This window comes from Alligator sinensis, unplaced genomic scaffold, assembly GCF_000455745.1.
Source record: "Alligator sinensis unplaced genomic scaffold, ASM45574v1 scaffold216_1, whole genome shotgun sequence".
Lineage (NCBI taxonomy): Eukaryota > Metazoa > Chordata > Crocodylia > Alligatoridae > Alligator > Alligator sinensis.
In genome coordinates this window covers 1872618-1893186 of record NW_005841868.1, presented here as the reverse complement: position 1 = coordinate 1893186, position 20569 = coordinate 1872618, and the positions used below count along the sequence as shown (strand labels likewise).

Genomic DNA, 20569 nt, shown 5'->3' with positions numbered 1-20569 from the left:
TGGGCCATGAGGGGGGCTCTGCGTGGTAAGACTGACAGCCAAGCCTAAAAGTGTGACCATATGAAGAGTAGTGTGAAGGGGGGGAGAGGTTTTTAATATCTGGTTGTAACAGAAGTTTGTAACTGAAGAATCTTCCATGCTCAGCCCCTGGCAGAGGCTCTGCCCTTTGCACTTATATTTTTTGCTGTTAACATTTTTTATAATTAAGGTTAGAAAAAGTCTAGCTCGCTATCTGTCTGTACAAGACTCATGACATAACTATAATAGGTAAAATATAATCCATAGTTTTACAAAACATTCATAACATAGACTTGTATTTTATAGTTTGTGTCTATCTTACAGACAGATAGCTAGCTAGTTAGACAGATGGATAAGCATAGTGATTAGCTATCTAGCACAAAAGGGAAACAGCTGTGTAATTATTACTTCTCTGCCAATTTTCACACTTTAGGGCTGTGTCTACAAGTATGGAGGACTAAGCAGTTGTTACTGCACAGTCATTTAGTACTTGCATAAGCAAATACTTACTACCGTGTAGTAACCGATGTTACTGCACAGTACTGTCGCTGCACGCTTTTTCCCCGATGCTATTGCACAGTAGCAACGAGCTACTACACAGTAGCGTCATATCATAGTTAGTGCTTAGCAATGCTACTGAGTGGCAGGAACGAGCTACAACGCAGTAGCTGATTGCTACTGTGCCATAACGTCTTGTGTAGAAGTGCCCCTGGGGGTTGTTTTCATTTGTTCTCACAACTGGTACAGAACAACTTGATTATTTTCCTTGTTCACTTTGAAAAGTTCTGCTCAGTGCTTTGCATTTTGTATTTTACTCATTCACCCTGCTATCAGATAGCAGGTCAACAATGTCACTGAAAAGTGGGTTTCTGACTGTATCTGAAAGAGTGGCCCAACCTATCAGTGGTGATGCAAAGATTGGTTCAAGGCTTAAGTACAAAAACATTTTCATTCTTTTGCCTGATTCTTTTTATCTGCTCCCTACCAAATCTTGTATATTCCTCCCATGTTTTGCTTTGCAAATGTGGAAGACAAAATCACTGTTGCAAGCAGGGGCAGAGTCGGGGTGGGGGGGTGCAGTGGTGCTCCCTTTTAATTCCTGCTCTACCCCCACTTTAAAACCAACTGTCTGGGAGGGGTAGCATCATTTTTATTCACATAGTGCTGAGGGAGTCAATTGACTTCATGGCTTATTATAATCTGCTTGATTCCTGTTAACTTCTCCTCACTCCACAGATGTTAATAACCCTCTCTCCTTTTTAATGATCTTGATGTTAACTATTCAAACTATACTTTCTTCTGCAATTTTGCTGTGTGTTATGTTTCTCTTCTTGTTCACAACTCTGAAGACTGTTTTAGGTCCAGCTAAAAACCTTATTTCAGATGTGCTAATATTAACTCAGTTATAGAAATGTGTAACACTGAAGTACTGGAGGCACTGTCAAAACACTCAAGAAAACTAGTTTTTGTTTTATGAATCTGAACAAGAGATGTACATTTAGCTATAATGACTACAGGACCAATGAAACAATATCTTTTTACTATTTTTTTACTTTGTGTTTTTTGTTCTTAATTTCATCTATAATCTAGAAAATTAGTGTACATTCTAATAGTTATATTGTTTACTTTGATCTTAAACTGAATAATGTAGTGCTCACCCTGTGGCATATTAGTAAAGCTTCTAGACTCTTTTTAATTGGAGAAAATATGCTGTGCTATATGTGATGATGTGTAAATACCATCTGCACTTCCCCCTTTTCAGAATCCTAGATCCAGCCATGATTATGATTTCAAGTACCCAACAAATAACCAATAAGCCACTGTCTGTTATGCTGCCACATGTCATATCTCCCCCTCTCCTGTATATCAGCTCTGGCTACTAAGAGTCTTGGATTTTCCCTCAATGTATCTCTAAAGGAATACAGGACCACATAGTAAAATCCCTTGGTTTATGCTGTCTTTGTATATAATAAAGTGATCAAATCATCAGTGACTGCAAGGTGAATGAAACCCTGGCAAGAAGCAAAAAAGAGACAGATACCTAGTTGGAGAATGGATTGTTAAACTGCACAGAGAAGTTATTAACCAGAAGTTACATTACATACATGTGCACACATACATCCTTCTGCCTGGTGTTTAGTTGATGCATAACCTATCATATTTTGTCCTGGTTATGAAGAGAGCAGATTACCCTGCTCACAAAGCCTATCTCAGTTGGGGAAGAAATGGCATTTGCAAAAGAAACGGAGGCAGAGACAACTGCTTCCATACCATGGAGACAAGATACTGTTGTAACAACAGACCTGGTGTTATGAGACTTTGATGCCATAAATATTTACAGTTGTGACAAAAGTGGCCTCTATTGGATGGTGATCAAAATGCAAGACAGACCTTCAAAGAGGCACCATGTACAGGGGGAAAGACAATGAAAAAGTGTGTGACCTTTCTACTTTCCAGTCACATGACTGGGCAAGTGAGCTTGTCATAAGAGTGAACCAAAAGTCAACAAATGCCAGATGCATCTATGGCACAAGAAAAATGATTGTGCAATATAAAAGCAACTCTAAAGTTTAGGTGACTGTCTGTGAGCTATCTGCCTTTGCTACTGTAACATGAGGTCTGATCAAGACTGAAGCTGAATCTCTCTAGTATGGAGAAATACAAATTCCACATGGTCCTTTATATACAACCATTCTTTTCCACCTGATGCATCATTGAAGACATATGTCTTAAGCTCACCATGAGCAAAACTTCAGGTTGTGATGGAATCAGAAAGGGACATGTAAAAATTGGAGCCCTTTTCTTTCATACTCTTGCTTGAGTTAATTCCTATACTGGTAGCCATTTGGGAGATTGTTTTTAGAAACCTATGTGGATAGCTGTTTCTAAACATGTAGGTTCACACTACAGTTTCCCTAGTTTCCCTCCACTTTCAGAAATGAATATGTCACCCAATGCACTGTATGCTAGTGAGAAACCTGTGGAGCATGGAAAGATTCAGAGAAGCTGATGAGATAAGAGCAAAGGCTGAGATTGATGGCAAGAAATACATTGGCAATGGTGCAGTCATCCACATTGCACAGCCAGTTCCAGATGTGACAGCAGTATGGCTAAGGCATCACTCTAAGGATCTGAGCTTCATCCTAGACTCACAATGGAAGCCACCCCCAGCAGACCCAGCTCTAAAAGGGTACTTGGTAATTTAGGCTGAGGAATCAGATGTAGCTGGGCATGATGCTACCTGTGTTGCTCCACTGCTACAGAAACTGGCATGCTTTAACCATGCTGGTCTTGTGAACCATGTAAGCTCAGCTGGAGCACCTCTGACTTTTTAACCTAAGTACATTTGATGGTACATGAGTCACATTGGAAAGAAGCCAGTAGCTGGCTATACAAAGTGAATAGTGCTAGCAGTAGGAGTAGTAACAGTATTTAGAAACCCCAATCAAGAAATTTAGGGTCATGATTCTGGATGTAGTACAAATGCCACACAATGTTCCCTCTTTACTAGATTAAGGAGAAATTCATAATTCATGTTTTTGCTGAATTTCACATATTAGTGGTGGTTGTTTCATTTCACATGATCTCTTAGGCACACCTCTCCTCCAAAACTCTTGCTTTATTCCCAATTTCAGTTAAATGATCTTGTTTGTGCTGAAAATGTAAGTGTTCAGTGACTAAACTACACTTATACAGTATCCAGGCAATTTTCATTCACCAATCAACTCCTTTCTGCTTCCATTAAGGAAAGGATAAACATTTTAATTCAGGAACCTGTGCTGATATTCCTATACTAATAAATGCATCATTTCCTGTTCTTTCACATAGCATACCTCAGTTAATTAAAACCAATCTTTGCTTTCTTTAGGTGCAAGGGTTCTCAAGCCCTCCTATAACACAACACAGAGCAATGGCAGTCAATCCTGGCCGTCTCAAAAGCCACACGAGCAACCAATGAGTCACAACAGACACGCACATAATAAACTGAAAGACCATCTGTGGCTTGGGAGATACAGTCTGAGTATCACTGACACAGATGTTGTTTCATGAAGCATCTCACTTTCTAGTGTACTCCACTGCCTAGGACCCAACACCCCTCTATTTCTCATCACCCAAAACCCATACCCTCACCCATTCTTAGTCAGCCCTACTTTCCCTCTTATTTCCCACCACCAAATCCCACCTACTTTTTCATTCCTGATTAGTTGCTATCCTGGCTCCCTTCTTTCATGGTTGTGTGGGACTTCCTCTGCTGTTTGTGTCAATTACAGAAGTTCATTACATTTAAAATGAAGATTAAAATGGGGGCTAATGTGTCTTTCACTGTAAAGTAGATAGGAAATGAAGAGAGCATCATATGATCAGACAATTCCCTGCAGACCACTGGCAGCAAAGACTACACTTTGATGACCAGTGCTGCAGAGCAAGTGAAAGATAAAGGGTTTACACACAGGTTCTCTAACTATTTAATTGACATGAAACAAGCTATTCAATAAGCCAGACTAGATGCAAAAATTACAAGGGGAACATAAAATACCAGTATCAGACTTTCAGAGAACAACCGGGCAAATACCTGAAGCTATTTTGAAATCACAAAATCTTCTACAGCATAGTGCTGTCTACTTCAGAACTACTCGATGGACTCAGGAGATGGGCTTATCAAATATACTCACATGGAATGTCTTTTTGCCTCTTCTCTACCTGCTTTATGCAACTATTCTGATCAAGTCTGCAACTAAGTCAGTCAAAAAGGCATCATCAACTTGAAGGGGTGTTGTTATAGGCCAGGCATAAAAAGGAACAGTTGCATCACATTTTTACCAAATATGTATGAACTGAAATCAAATTAAAACTTTGGTAGTGCTGGAATTATGATAGTGTTGGGAGAATGCAAGGCAAGGCTTTTCGTGGTTGATATGGATCTGGGGTACTGTGTTCAGTTTTAGGCATCCCACTACAGAAAAGATGTGGACAAATTGGAGAGAGTCCAGCGGAGGGCAACAAAAATGGTGAGGGGGCTGTGGGTCATGACTTACGAGAAAAGACTAGAAAACATAACACTGAGGGGAGATTTAATAGCAGCCTTCAACTGCCTGAAGTGGGGTTCAAAAGAGGATGGAGCTAAACTGTTCTCAGTGGTGGCAGATGACAGAACAAGGTGCAGTGGTCTCAAGTTGCAGCAAGGAAAATTTAGGTTAGATATTAGGTAAGAATTTGCTCAGTAGGAGGGTAGTAAAACATTGGAACAGGTAATCCAGAGAGGTGGTGGAAGCTACATCCTCAGAGGTTTTCAAAACCCGGCTAGACAAAGCTTTGGCTGGGATGATCTAGTTGGGGCTGGGGCTGCTTTGAACAGGGGGTTGGACTAGATAATCTCCTGAGGTCCCTTCCAACCTTAATTGTCTATGATTCCATGATATCATGAATTGGACCAACTGACCGCATCTACATAAGATGCTAACGTAGCAGTATCCCATGACTACTGTGTAGTAGCATCGCATGGCAGCAACTGTGATGCAACGCTGCTATGCAGTAGTCTTGGGATACTATGCAGTCAGCATCATGAAAAAGCCATTCAAGGATGCTACTCTGCAGTAACTCAGGTTACAGTGCAGCCATTTAGCACTTGTTTATACAACTACTAAATGTCTGTGCAGTAACCAGGGATATAGACAAGCTTTTGGGTACCAAGTACCTTTCCTCAGGTCTCTTAGAAATTACAGTTTGTGTTTTAATATAACAGTTCAAATATTTGCATCTCTTGAAGCCAAGAAAAATGGTAGTATCTCTCTGTATGCAGTTTTATACAACTTTCTGCAGAGCCAACATCAGTATCTTGCTTCCTAAGGCAAGGTAGGGACAAATGAACTCTCAGAAGAACTAAAAGCCCATGATGATTTGATGCAGCCCAGAAATTCTCAGACTGTTTTCTTTGGACAATTCATGATCCATGGAGGACTTACTGGGAGCCTGAAGAGATTCTAAATTGCATTATACAGGCAGCAAGGAATGCATTGAATATCATACTTTCCTAATGTTGTGTTTCCATGGAAACAAATAGTATAGCTCCTATAGGGATGTGCATCATTGTGAACGTCAAGGAAGTGGTTCATACGCTCATTAATGGGTGAGAAACTAGCTTCAAGATAGCTGATCTATTAAATTGCGGCATGCAAGTTAGAAAACTACTGATGAGAAGGAGGAGGAAAAGGTAGAAGATGTAGAGGACATATTGTTGTAGTGCCCTGGCGCTCCACTCATAATTTTGTTGTAAATTTAGAGAAATTAAAGCCAGAAGAGATCATCAGATCATTTTGTCAGATCTCCTGTGTATAACAGGTCCTTAAGTTTCATTCAGTTATCCCTGAACTGAGCACAATAGCTCAGTGTTCAGCTAAAACACATATTGTGTTTGCCTAAAGCATATATTAAGGAAAGGCTTACAGTCTTGATTTGAAGACATCAAGAGACAGAGAATCTATTACTTCCCTTGGTAGTTTGTTCTACTGATTGTATCACCCTCACTGTTAAAAATGTGTGCCTTATTTCCTCTTTGAGTTGGTCTGGCTTTCACTAACAGTCATAGATTCTTCACTATCTTAAAGAGCCCTTTAGTACCCTGGACCCCAGTGTGCAGGAACTGTACAAGCAGAGAACAAAAACATGGTTCATGTACCACAGAACTTAGGGCCAGATCCCAAAAAGTCTTGGGTGACTAACACTACTTTAAACACCCCTTTTTATTAAAAAAAAAGTTTCTAGATAGATAGATACACAACCCTAAGTCTTCAAATACATAATTACAGAAACACATACTCATTACAAGATAAGCACCTGTGCTCCCATTACAAAACTCTGACCTGTGCGAAGGAAAAGGGAACGGTGCACTTTTGAACTAAAACACCTCAGAGGTGCTTTAGGTCAAAAGCACACTGCTGCCATTTTCTGTGTGCTGATGTGCATTTTGCCACTTATACAACTGCACGTGGTGCAGAGCAGTGTATGTCAGCTTGCATGCAGAGCAGACTCGATTAATCGAGACTGCTCCGAAGTGGCAGATCTCCAGCGTGTCACTGGACAAAAAATTACGTGTATAAATGCCCTGAGAGCTTTGTGTGCTGGTATATCAGGAGGTTCCTGGTCTTCCACGGGGTGCTCCTGATGTAGGAGATGAACTGATCAAAGGTTGATGGGTACCTCTGTTATTTAGTCAGGTGCCCGTACAGTGCTGCCTCTCTGGTCATAGTCCTGACCCCTGTTGCCATTCAGTGGAGCCAATTTTCCTTCCTCCACACTACCTTGGTGTATGGGCAGAACTACAAGAGGTGGTCAATGGTCTCAGCTCTCCCTTGGCAGATTTCCCCGGGGCAATTGGGCTGGCTTCTCTGCCCTGTTCTGTGTTTCAGTGCCTTCATGGGGAATGCCCGGTGGGCTGCTAGCCGGTTCAAGTTTCTACTCTTTCCATAGGCCCTTGTGGAAGGTTCGCTCCCACATGGCCTGGCACCTATCACCAGGGAGTAAGTCCACAGTTGACAGACAGTCTGTCTCTGGCTCTGGACACCTCCTGCATCTTCTGGTCATTGGTCATGGTTGCAGGGGCTTCTCTGAGCATGTCGTATTTGATTCAGAACTTGTCCAGGACCTTGTAGAACCATGGCTGCAGCATGGCCCATAGCCTCTCATTGGTGGCATGTATACCTGCTAGGGCTGTGCAAAGCTTTGGGTGCTGATTTGATTCGGAGGAGACTCGGCCCCATTTGAAGGCCAAATCTCCAAATCTGAATTGAAGCAGGGGACCAATAGAAAGGTACAAAATGATTCGAAGTTCTCCAGATCTTTGGTAAGGATTGGGATAGCTTCAATGATTTGGGCAGTCCCCGGTGGCTGCAGCAGGGAGCTGGTAAGTAGGGGGTGGGAGAGTGGGGGCTGGAGGAAGGGTGAGGGGACCATGGAGGGACCCCTGCCAGGCCCCATCCCCTGCCTGCTCCCCAAGCCCCCTACTCAGCGGGTACTGCTGGGCTGGGGGGCAATCCCCACTGCCCTACACTGCATGGGGGATCTGTATGAGCCCCCTGACCCCTGCCCACTCCCCCAGCCCCCCATGGCTGCCCTGCCACCTCAGCTCTGGCCCTTTAAGGAAAAAAAAAATGAAAAAAACTCCTGGGGCTCACCAGCTCCTGCAGCAGCCTCCGGGCTTCAGAGGAAAACCCTGGGGCAAGTGAGTTGGGGCTTTTGTTTTCAAAGTGCGGGGAGCTGGGGCAGGTGGGGGATGGGCCTGCATGATTCAGAGATTCGGCAACAATCGAATATCTGAATCACAATTGGCCAAATTGCTTTGGGACAGTGATTCAAATCACTGAATTAAATCATAATCCCCCGAATCGGCCGAATCCGAATCCAAATACGAAGCAAATACGAGCCGCTTCACACAGGCCTAATACCTGCCGCTGTCTCAGCAAGTGCCCTGTGTAGTATCTGATGAAGCAGGACATTTTCATCTCCGGGCCAGACACCAGCTTGCAGATCTGGGTTTTGTACTTGGCCCCTAGGAACAAAAGGCTGTCTGGCATTCCTTTGCCCGCAGTCTGCTCGGTCTTATATAGTGTCTTCCTCATCACCTTCTCCCATCTGGATCCCCAAAAGAAGAAGCACATATCCCTCTGGATTCTGTGGGTCACATACTTTGGCAGGAGGAAGACCAGTGCAGTGTACATTATTTTAAATGCCTAGCTCCACAATTTAGACCCCCCACCCTCAAATGCCCACTCAACTAATGCCCAGTCCTGGAGGCACTTGACTCCCCTAAGTGCCTCAGTTTCAACAAGTCAAGTCTCCCATGGAAGATAGACTTCTGGTGCTGTGGAGACCTGCAACCACCCAAGTCCTAAGGCTGCTGAGATGCTTTATGTCTAGTTCTTAAGGGTTTCCAAAACCAGGTATTCCTTTGGCCACTGGCCTGCTTCCACTTACTGGATAAAAAAGTGCTTGACTAGCCCTGAAGGGCAGGAATTAGGGGCCCAACCCCTCTTTGTGCAGTTCTTACTGGCTAAAACTGTTAATTTAGTACCCAATACTTTGACATTTTCATAGATACATAAGCTTCAAAGGAGTTCAAATCCTACTGACTTATCTGAGGAGTTACCTGAGGAGTCAAAGTCTCATGGGAACTCCTGAGGTCACTTTTCAAAATTGCCCCCAAGAAAGACTTGCCCTGCCATTGATTCTTATGCACAGGGAATACAACCCATGGTGAATGCTGGGGAGCTATGTTATTTTGGGGCCAGTGACAGTAGAAAACACACCATGTTTGTGGCAGTGGGCAATGGAAAGGGAGATTCAGAAGGGATACAGAGACCATTCTGTATAAACATGAGATTCCATTGATTGCCATGCAGCCAAAAGCTGCATGTCCTAATGTAATGTGGCATTTGATAGGTGCTTTAAAATATTCTTGATAAGGATGAGAGATGTGGCATTAGAGCCAATAAACAAAGGTCATTTTGCATATTGAATGCCAGTCAATGCCAGAAACCAGTGGAAAGAACACAGCTCCCTCCCCAGGTGGCTCCTTGATGCAGAGCAGCAACCTAAGATCAGGGCAACTCATGAACATTCACTTGCCCCATGAATTTTAGGATTGCCAGTATTTCCTGTACCTCTGGTTTAATGGATGTTATGTCAAGAAAGCAAGATGAGAGCTATCCCCAAAAAGGAGGATGTGTTTTGGAATTACTAGTTTTCATGGGCCTTTCCTTCTTAGACACAATTTTCCCAATAATTTCCATTTCCCAGAAGAGTTTCCCTCCCTATCTTTATGTCTATTAAAATCATAAGACTTTGTCCTATTTCCCTGGGTGTGGTAAGGTAGGGTGGAAGACGAAGGAAGGCAGGAAGGAAGGAACTTTCTTTTGGGTTTTAAAATCAAAGTACTTTCAATAATGTTCTGTAGCCGTAGAAAAGTCCTTAACCATCACTGTGATTACCACAAAAGCCTCTGGAGAAAGCCAAACTATGAAGTGAGAATTATGTTCTAGCCTAAATAAATCAGCACCTTATCACTGCGCCAGCCTCAGAGGAAGGAGGACAGAGATCCTTCCTCTGCTTTTCTGTCCCGGACTTTTTGCTGGTACCTATCAGATAACTTCATAGGAAGAACAGAGTGCATGATATTCTTACACTACAAAAGATTGGGTAGGTCTAGTGAAAAGAGGAACAAGAAGCTCTGGGCAGATCCTGTGTGCTCTGACAGGCGATTCTTCACTCAGAGAAGCAGATCGAGAGCTATTTCTAAGACTAGGGAAAAGAGCCAGGGAGTTTCCCCCTCTCCAGATATCTCTGCAGACCTCTATGCCCCTGCAGAATGCTGTTCCATGGGCACCGAAAACAAGGAAAAACTCACTTTGGAGCAGCCTGCCCCACTTCATCCTTATTATATGCCCCCAACCCCCAGTCTAAAAAGTAGCTGCTTCTCTCCCTGCGGGGATGCCCTTGTTATGGTCCTACTGCCTTTGTGCTCTGCAGTATGTCAGGGCGCTGACTCGAAGCCATCCTGCATGCGTTGGATAGGGCTCGTAGAGAGCTCCGTTTCCTACATTTTAATAAATCTATAATTTACACATTCCCATTATACCCTGTAATTTCACCACCCTGGGCCACGGGATAAAGAGAAATCGCAGAGCCCAAGAGCTTGCATAAGGCACTGCCAAGGACTGAGGATAAATAGAGCTATAAAACAATGGCATGGAGGGGAGCCAACACGGATTGAAAAATAAACATCTCTTCTCCAGTCCCTGCCGGCGGCAGCGCTATCTGCAGCCCAGCGCTCCTTGCAATCTCGTGTTAAGGCCCGGACGGGCCACGTTTGGAGACTGTATCTAGCAGCTGGTGGGACTCGAGAAGGAACTGGCCTGGGTTATGTGGATTCCCTTTTCTTTTTATAATGCGACTGTTAGTGGTAACCGAGCCGCAATTTATATACGTCCAATAAAGTCACCGTTTTAAGTGCCGAAGCTACCAGAGGAAACTGCCACGCGCTTCCCATTCGCTATTGGGACGTTTTAATGTCGGGCTTTTGTTCTCCAAGTACAACCCCCCCCCCCCCTTCAACATTAGGCTTTTATTTCTGCAGTAAGATCAAAGGCAGACAGATGTATATACACACACTCGCGCACATTGCCGGCTTTGTGATCAAGTAACCTCGTCTCAGTAAAAACTTACCCTTGGCACGCGCTACCTTCATATATTTATATGACACGCGCCAGGGACACAGGCAATGCTCTACTCGAGCCAGGCCACTTGTTCCCCAATACAATCGCGTGTTTGTGCCTGTGGGTTAAAACATGCTGGCGAGACGACCCCCCCACCGCAAAAGGCAGGAAACACAAACACCGATCTTTTGCAATAGGAAAAAAAAGGAGAGTCGGAGACGAGGCTGGACGGCCCCGCGCGGCGTTGCTGGGCTTTGATCGCTGTGCGGCGAATGGATGCGGTTTAAATCCGGCGGACTCCTGACAAGTAAAGGGCTGGCGGGGGCTGACACGAGCTTAAAACCGACGGCTGCGACCGGACCGCAAACAGCGGGTGTTGACTTGGACAGCGGCTCTCCGATCCTGCGGCCGCTTCTGCCTCTTAAATCTGTCGGGGCTGAATTAAGAGACAACGGAAGGATCGAGCCCTTTCCCTGGCATGGTTTTAAATCAATGATGATCATTAACTCACATCTCTATTTCATATACACACGCAAGTACACGCCTGGACTCCCTCCCTCTCTCTCACACACTATAGTACCCATAAAAGCTTTTAGTTCCCCATAAAGGAATATCTTCAATCAGCGAATTTCAACCAGGTCCTTCAGGCCTGAACACCCCAGAGCTGGGACCCAGGCCGGGTAACCTGGCAGCAGCTGCCCTCCTCCGCCCCTCTACTTCTGCACCGCGGAAGGGTAACACGTGAATCACAGCGTCATAGAAAATGAGGGTTGGAAGGGACCTCCGGAGGTCATCTAGTCCAACCCCCCCACTCAAGGCAGGACCTTCCCCAACTAGATCATCCCAGCCAAAGCTTTGTCTAGCCAGGTCTTGAAAACCTCCAAGGATGGAAAGTCCACCACCACTCTGCGTAACCTGTTCCAGTGCTTTACTACCCTCCCAGTGAGACAATTCTTCCTAATATCTAACCTAAGCTTACCCCGCTGCAGCTTGGGATGGTTGCTCCTTGCTCTGTCATCTGCCACCAAAGGCTAAACAAGTGACGAGGTATCAGTGACGTCAGCCCACGCAATCACAGGGCTCCCTGAGGAAAGGGGCCTCGAATCTGCCAACCTCGGAGCAGCTCTGCTGCCATGAACCGGACGAGGCTTGGGTAGTGTTGCCCCTTCGGGGCATCACACTAGAGATGCCCTGAGTGAGATTGTTCCCCCACACAGCCATAAGGAGCGCGCCCCCCTGTTGTGCCTGCCTAGGACAATGATGGCCCAGTTCAGCGCTTAAGAACAGTAACAGAGCGAGGTCCGGCCTTGGGATCAATGGGTCAGTCAAGTCGCCCGGGCACTTTCACCCGTGCTTGGCACTTCTGCAACATTCAGCCTCGAAAAGGGGCGCGCTGCATGACAGGAGATGCTGCGGGTGATGCCTGGGACTGATGCGAGCTGTACTGCTGTGGCGCCCAGCATTCAAGGTCGGCCCCCACCGTGTCAGGCGCTGTGCAGGGTCGTGGGAAGCCCCTTGCCCCAGGAGCTGGCGGGCCCGTGCGCTGCATGCCCCTGGAGTGATGGATCGTGTCGGGAGGCGTCTGGGCCAGGTGTGCTCGCTCGTGCCGGCGTGTGTGACTGCACGTACACGCGTCTGTGAACGAGAGAGAGCGGCAGGGGAGCGCGGAAGCGAGCGGAGCTGCAGGTGTGAGTGTGAACACTTGTGCCGGCGGGTGTGTAGGCGGGAGGAGCATGGATGCATGTGCAGAAGCGCGCGTGAGCACACGGGGAAGCGGCGGCGGAGGGTCGGGTGGGTGCAGCTGTGGATGCGAGGGCGAGTGCCTGGGGGTCCTCGCACACACGTGCCCAAGGGCGATCGCGCGTGGGAGCGAGGGCTGCAGGCAGAGGGGCGGGAGTGCGTGTCCTGACAGCCCGTGTGCGTGGGCCGAGGTGAACACAGGCAGAGACACAGTGGATCTGGGCCCGGGCCCAGAGTGTGGACCGAGCCAGACAGAGACATGAAAGGGTCCGATGAGCTTCCCCTCAAGCCTTGCAGGCTGGGATTCTCCGCACGTCTCCAGTCCCCTCTGCAGCTCTCTCTTGCCCTCTCTAGCGGTAGCGACAACCTTTCAAAGCAAAGTCCCCACGGACCTTGGGAAGCACAAAATAGGTGATAGCCGGACTGAGCCTCAAGTTTTCGGAGGACAGGAGAAAACGTTTGACTCCGGGAACAAAAGTTTCGGGCTCAGACCCAATGCAGAGACCTGCGTAGTGATCTGATATGAGTAGTGAATGAGTACCATCATTGCATCGGGAGCTTTCCCACATCAGGCTGCGGCGGAAATCACCGCGTTGCACACAAGAAATAGAGGAGAGAGCCTCCCTGAGACGTCAGCAGATAGAAACCAGCTCTGGCGGCAGTGTGTTTACGACTTAAGATCCTGATAAAAATTACAGTAAAGTTATTTCAAATATAAAAAGGTTTCTGACCCCGACCCTCCCTCCAAACCAGAAATGCACCTTCCAGGCGGTTTGTTGGGAGCGGATGCTGAGAGGAGCGTGCAGAAGGGTGTCTGTCTGCAGATGTCCTCTAGGGCCTGGGGAATTGTGAAGCACAGACTCTGTTAATGTGAAACTGCCCAGAGCCGAGAGCAAGACGAACTGCCCGGGGACAGGTCCTGGAGCAGGAAGCTCGCCCCTGGTCCATCTCAGGCCAGGGTCCACTCCGCTCTAGGAAGGCCTGTCGCTTGCAAAGCGTGGAGTGATCCCTGTCGGGAGAGTAAATCCCAGGGGGTAGCAGGGAGCTGTTGGTATGAGGAAGGGCTCTCGGTAGTAATCTGTGGCGATCTTGTTTTCTCTGGTGTGCAGGGGGAGGAATACTTTGTCTGCTGCGGTTGGAAAAGCTAATCAGCAGTGTTGCCAGGCTTATGGCATATCTCCGGACCCGATCCTGCAAACACAACCTCTCGCATCGGAAGGCTATTCCAGACCCTTTTAATCACCCCCATCTCTCAGTGACACTCACACACGCCGCTTCCTAGGAACACTCCAGACCGGCTCAGGGAACTTTTTCAACTCAATATGCATTTTTTTTTCTCCACCCTAGAAAAAACAAACAGTTTCTCCCATCACAAGATTGCGGGCAAGGTCAGATAACAAGGCAGCTGGTGTGGAACGAAGTTGTAAGGAAATAATTGATATGTAGTAGGCTGAGTGAATCTATCCCAAAGAAAATATTACGTAAGTGACTATGATTACCATGCCCAGGAGAAAGGCAAGCTCATAAAGGCGAAATGTAGCAAATGAAACAAATGATCATTGGAAATGTTAAACACAGAGGAGCATTTCATCACGCGAACATAAATTCAGCTTGAAAGAGAATTAAAAAAAATAACCCTCGTGTTGTTCAGTGTAAAATCGTTTGAAGATCAACTGCGGGGGGGAGGGGGGTGCGATTTATATTTACATGCTGGCTATTGAGTGGGTTAAATGGAAGAAGTTGGGTATAACCCTGACAAAATTGAGGGCCCAATTCCACCACACTTTGATCCGGGACCGAGCCAAAGCCCAGTAAAGCCCGTGCAACTCCCGCCCCCACCCCAGCAGGTTCAGGAGCGGAGCTCGTGACTGTGGTACCCGAGAGCCGGTGGGATCGCTCACAGGACCAAAGTGGCTCTGATGAGTTCAGATGGGCTCAGGATCGGGCCTGAGTAAGGTCCGTTATATCTGAAATGCAGCAGAGCCTCAGCCCTCGTGCAGAACAACTTGCAGAGCCCACCAACCTCCCATAGACAGGAGCGAGCGACACCTCTCCCTTTGCCTGGGCTACCTCGCAAATCTCCATGTTGAGACACAAGAAATAGAGGAAAGCGCCTCTCTGAAATGTCAGCAGATAGCAGCTCGCAGGACTCACTAAACACTGAGCATGATTTACTCAAGTAGTAATAACGCCCTGTGTGGTGCATCAGTCACTACCGAGCCCTTTGCAAGGACCCATGCAGCGGTTGTACTTTTATACTGGCGGTTTCTCTCCACTTGGCAGGGAAGATCTGCCAGTTAGCAGAGTCCAGGGGCCGGCTGGCCAGGCTACAAGACCTTACGGCGCTTTAAAAAAAACTAAATAGATAGCAATCGCCCTGGTAACCAGTCTCTGCTGGGAGGTCCAACAGGAGAAAGCGATCCAAGTATGAATACAAAGTATCTGGACACACAGAGAAAGAATAGCTAGGTCCAACTTGGGAGGGTTTGTTTTAAAGTAGACCCTTGTGGGCAGAGCGGTCTTCAATAGAGAAGCTGGTAGCAGAGGAGCTCAGAAGTGAGTTTGGGGCAGGGTATCCACAAAGAAGCTGGAATAACAGGGTACGTCCCTGTTGGGAGGTAATTCACGTCCACGTCCACACAGACACACACACTATACATTCACCAGTGGACCCGATCTTGGAGACACTAATCACACCTGTGCATAAAATCCCGCAGCTGAATCGTTTTACCCCACGCCTACATGCTTGCAGAATCGGGGCGACATACCCCGGATGCACCTGGTGCGGCTTGCTTGCGAGACCAGGGCTGCTTTGTAATGGTATGAGGGATTTCCTTGCTTTGCAGATGAAAGGGTTTTTAAACCGAGAGGGAGAGCCCGGGAGCTTTGGAAACCAACTTGAAATGATCTACTCCAGAAATCTGGTCAGGAGCGTATCAGGCAGTTGTCTTTGCCAGTAAGTTGGAGCTGAGGAAGTAATTTTAGGTCGCATCTTCTGCTAATATATCTCACCCTTTCTCCTCTAGCTGACACGGAGGAGCAGTTCTGGCGAGATGTCTGCGGATCCCTCTCGCTAAGAGTCCCCACTCTGTCTGGTTACCAAAAAAACACCCCTGTTTGTGGTTCCCCCACCCCGGTCGGACAATTTGGGATCCCCATCTCGCTGATCCGGTCCTGTTGGCTGGAGCGACAGAAATCGTCTTTGGCTGTGACCCGCACCCAGGGCGATCCCTCGCGGCTCGTGCTCCGGGGCGGCTGGAGGGAGGCTAGTTTCTCAGGGCAAGGGGGAAAAGTGGGAAGGCCCCGTTGGACCTTCCCGATGATCGATTTATTCCCCTAGCAAGTCCAGCATTAGTGATTTCCTTGGTACTTTCTACATGGGATTTTATCTTGGGGGTTTCTTCCTGTTCGAGTGCCCCTAAAATATACGTGAAACCGTATTTTGGAAGAGTTTAAGAGAGCAATGGAGCTGTTTTTTCTTTCCTTTTTTAAATATTATATTTATGTGGAAGCATGAATAAAGCCCTGAAACTAACCCCAGGTACACAACCTCCCTCATCTCAGGCCGTCTCTAAGGTGCAACAGTGACCAGGTCCCTCAACGAGTTCAGAGGTTTCCGAGAGATCACTTACGATATTTCCTCACCAAAGCAAACGCGTTTCTATCTCGAAGAAATTCATTCCCTCTGCCTTCCCGGCGAGGCAAAAAAAAATTAAAAAAATCCCTCTCTTTTATTATCCTCTAATGTAAAACACCGATATCATCTGTGCCTGCGAGATCTCGCACTGCATTTGCTCTTCCTAACATAAGTCATGATGGATGTGCCTTTGGCTATCAGATCCCTGGACGTCTTTGGGGGGCTGGGGAGAACCCGCCAGTGTCCCCCCCACCAGCATTGGAAGCTGGTTTTTCCTCCTTTCCACGCTGCTGCTTCGCAATCAGCCCGTGGCAGGTTTGTTACCTCGAAACCAGCAGCTTGCAGTCAACTTTTAAAGCAGCGGGAGAAGATGTGGACGTTTTACTCGTTAACGCGGAAAATTAAGAGCGTTTGTTCCAAGTGCCCCGATTTCACTAGTCTGGACGACTGAAGCAGGAGAGGGATGCTCCAGAAATGTATCCCTCCCTTGCCCAGCTGCAACGCCATCAAAAAAACCAAACCGGGGCTGTTTGCTTGTGGTCTGCAGACCTAGAGCAAGAACAAACCAGCAACGCGATTCTCCAAATGCTTCTGCCTCAGAGGCGTGCTAGGAGTTGGGTTTAGGTGTCAGGATCGGACTCTTGATCCGTCAGCCCTTGGGTGACATTTGTGGAAAGATCAGAGGAATTTAGGAGCCCGAATCCCATGTTCCGAAGCGACCTCGACTCCCAGGAATCAGGTCACAGGGAAAGCGAGGGCACTTCTCGCTTAAATTATATTCAGTGTCCGTAAAGAAAATCAGTGCATGGACGTATCAGGACGCCAGCACCCAATATTAACAGAGCTGAATGGGTGTAATGAACGGGTGTATTCACGTGTTTCTCCCACTAGACTTGTGTCTGAATCCTGTATGGCACGTGAGCATATTATCCCCTGTCTGTCCACCCAGTCATAGGAATGTGCATGCGTGTGATAGCGTTTCTCCCTACATAGTTACCATACAGTGTCTAAAGCTAAGCACGGTTTATCACGTTGTATTTGTTCATTTTCTTTTTGCCTCACCTTAAGCACATTGCTGCTGCTATTCCAGATTAGCCCCCGAGCACACATTCGTCTGCTGCCTGCATTTCACATTACCCTGCCCACATATGCTTATATTTACGTATTTCTGCACAAAGTATGAGCCCAGTGCTGCAGCCTCTCCCCGGGTATCATTCCTCTCCTCTGACTTAACTGATCGGTTGATCGGCACAGTGAAGGCTGCAGAGCCGGGTCCATGCTTAGATGAATAATGGCGTTCATTACATTCAGAAAAACACCCGCCCTTTCCTTGTCGTGCTATGTATTAGTCTAGATACTGGGCGAAGCCAACAACAGAATTTCCTGGGGAGAGATCAAACCACACTGAGGCTGGCCATTATATCCCAACCATATTATAGTCCCAGCAGAAACATCTGCCACATGTGCAGCTCTTGGCCCTAATACTCTGCCTCTCTATAGTTCCTATCTAGATGACCCAGCAAGACAAAGCTTTGGCTGGGATGATCTAGCTGGGGATGGTCCTGCTTTGAGCAGGGGGTTGGATTAGATGACCTCCTGAGGTCCCTTCCAGCCCTAATTTTCCATGATTGTATGACATCATCAATTATTCACTTCAGTAATAAAGCAAAAGGCAGCCATGTCTCCACCTGCATCGTCCCCCTCCCAAGTACAAATCTGCCCTTGCTGATAGGGATCCGGACCAACCTGAGGCCACGCACTTGGACACTCCTGCCCGCCCAGCCCTGCTGACCTCCAGATCAGAGCAAGGGAGACAGGAGTGCGTGTGCTAGAAACGCGGAGGGCTGCAAACTGCAGTACATGCAGAGTTAAAGCCCTAGCACCTTATGCTTCAAGCCTGAAAGACACCATGCGGTCATGAATATCCCCGAGCTCCTGGAATTCCCATTGAGGACTTCGATTTCCTACAGTGTTGGAGGGACACCCTTTCCCCTGCCCACCCCGTCTCTTTCAAGCTTCAGATGTCTTCAAGCCTTGAAAGCCAATCTCCCCAATCACCCTATACAGCATCACTCGAGTCAGTGACAAGGCTGCGGTGTTTGCAAATGTATTTCGTGAACTAGCATCTTCTTCTTCTTCCTCTTTTTTTTTTTAACCTTTGTGCTTTTTAAAAATCGTACCGGATGACGGATAGCACTGAATGGGTATGAGAAGGAAAAAGAAATGTCCTTGATGAATTCCCTTAGACCAAAGCACTCGGGATATAAGTTTTGTTCCCATTTAGGGAGGTGGGGAAAAAAGGTGTCCATATTGTGCCTCTTAAGGAATCAGCTTAAATCAGAACACCTGTTCTCGATTATGCTCCTGCTTGTAAATTAAGTCATTTAAATAAATAAATTGGGGGAAAAAAACACGAGGGAGAAGCAGTGTGTTGTTTTTCTCCCCGGACATGCGGAAACAAGAGCTGGAGAGCGGTCAATCACTTAAAGCGAATCAATGAATAGACAGACATTATAAAAGCCAACGTGGGAGTTTTACCAGGGCACCTTCTGCCTCGTGGACCAAATGCATTGAAACAACCAGGCTCACGGACAGATCCACCCGCAAACTGCACAGAGACAGGAGCCCTGGAAAAGCATCCAGGAATGCAGCGAGCACAAATACACACAGAAAAACCCTGCACAGATTCAGGTCCACGCACGAATCCCTCCCCCAGCACACGCAAACATCAGGCACGGGTATACCCATGAAAATATGCCCCCACAAAACGTATGCAGGTACACGTTTATACCCAGCTGGAGATAGATGTGCGGCCACACGCACGCGGACACACGCGGACACGCACCCCACTCCGTGCTTTCACCGGGCCCCCAGTGCTCTCGCCAGGGGCAAGGCACAGCCAGCCAGCATCTCTCCCCTCCGACTGGGATTTCACTCTCCCTCCCTTCCCCTTGCCACCAGCCCATCACTCATCGCCCACGACTCAGGTAAGCAGCCCGTCTCCTTTGGAAAGGATCAAGGACCCCCGGAGGGAGAATATTACCTTAGAAACAGTGTTGCTGTGCAGGGAGTCGGCACCCTGGGAGAAGTACCGTGGATGATAAGTACTGCACTTCCCCTGACAGCAGTTTCATTTGGCCACTGGCCCCGTTTCCGGTTGTATACTAGGGGACCCACTGAGTTTTGCTGATAAGGTATCACAGTGTCTCTCTAGTCGCGGTCAGCACCTTAGCTCTGAGCTCCACGGGACCACTGGCAGCAGTTCCAGGACAGCGGGGATATGTCGAGGTATTTCTGGTAACAATCACATCACACAAATGCCTACATTCCGGCTTCCTTTCTCTTTATCCCTACCACCAAGTTTGAAGTCACACCTTCTACTGGATTTTTTAGGCCCTGGTGGGGGTGGGGGTGCTGCTGGTTGTTAATCTATATGGTTTCACCAGGCCAATAAAACCAACATAAGCAGAAACTTATTTTTCAATAGACATTTCCCTCACCCCCCCCCCAACCCCAACACATTTTTTTTTTCTTCCCAAAGAACTCCTGTTTGTTTTTACCTGAGTTAGAGAGGAGAGTTTGCAAACAGCTTTGCCTGGTAGGGGAAATCTGAAAAAAAAAAAGCCCTGAAAATTACTCAGACTGAGATGCCTTTGTTTTCTGTTTGCAGTGAGACTTAAGGCTTCTGGTGCATGCACACATATGTGTTTATATGTGCATGTATTATGGAAGGACACCTGGAGAGAAGAAACACAAACACACATCATACTGCATCACGCATGCACACAACCAGGAGGGTTCTGCTTCTAGAACAGTGATTCTCAACTAGGGTGCCACAGCACCCAGAGGTGCTGTGAGATGCTTTAATGAAGTCACAGAGTGCCACACCATATTAGTACTGTGAGGTGTGCAAATATCTGCACATGATTTACAAGAAAAAATCAGAGATTTCACATAAAAATTCACA

General features: G+C 47.0%; 1 protein-coding gene across 1 annotated transcript in view; it reads right to left on the bottom strand.

Moving 5' to 3' along the window:
- TBX5 (T-box 5) overlaps positions 1-19845 on the bottom strand; it is a 90286-nt gene extending 70441 nt beyond the window's left edge. Inside the window, exon 1 of the mRNA XM_025193037.1 lies at positions 19646-19845. The gene's annotated coding sequence lies outside the window, so the exon portion shown is untranslated. The remainder of the gene's footprint in view (positions 1-19645) is intronic.
- Between the last annotated feature and the right edge of the window lie 724 nt (positions 19846-20569).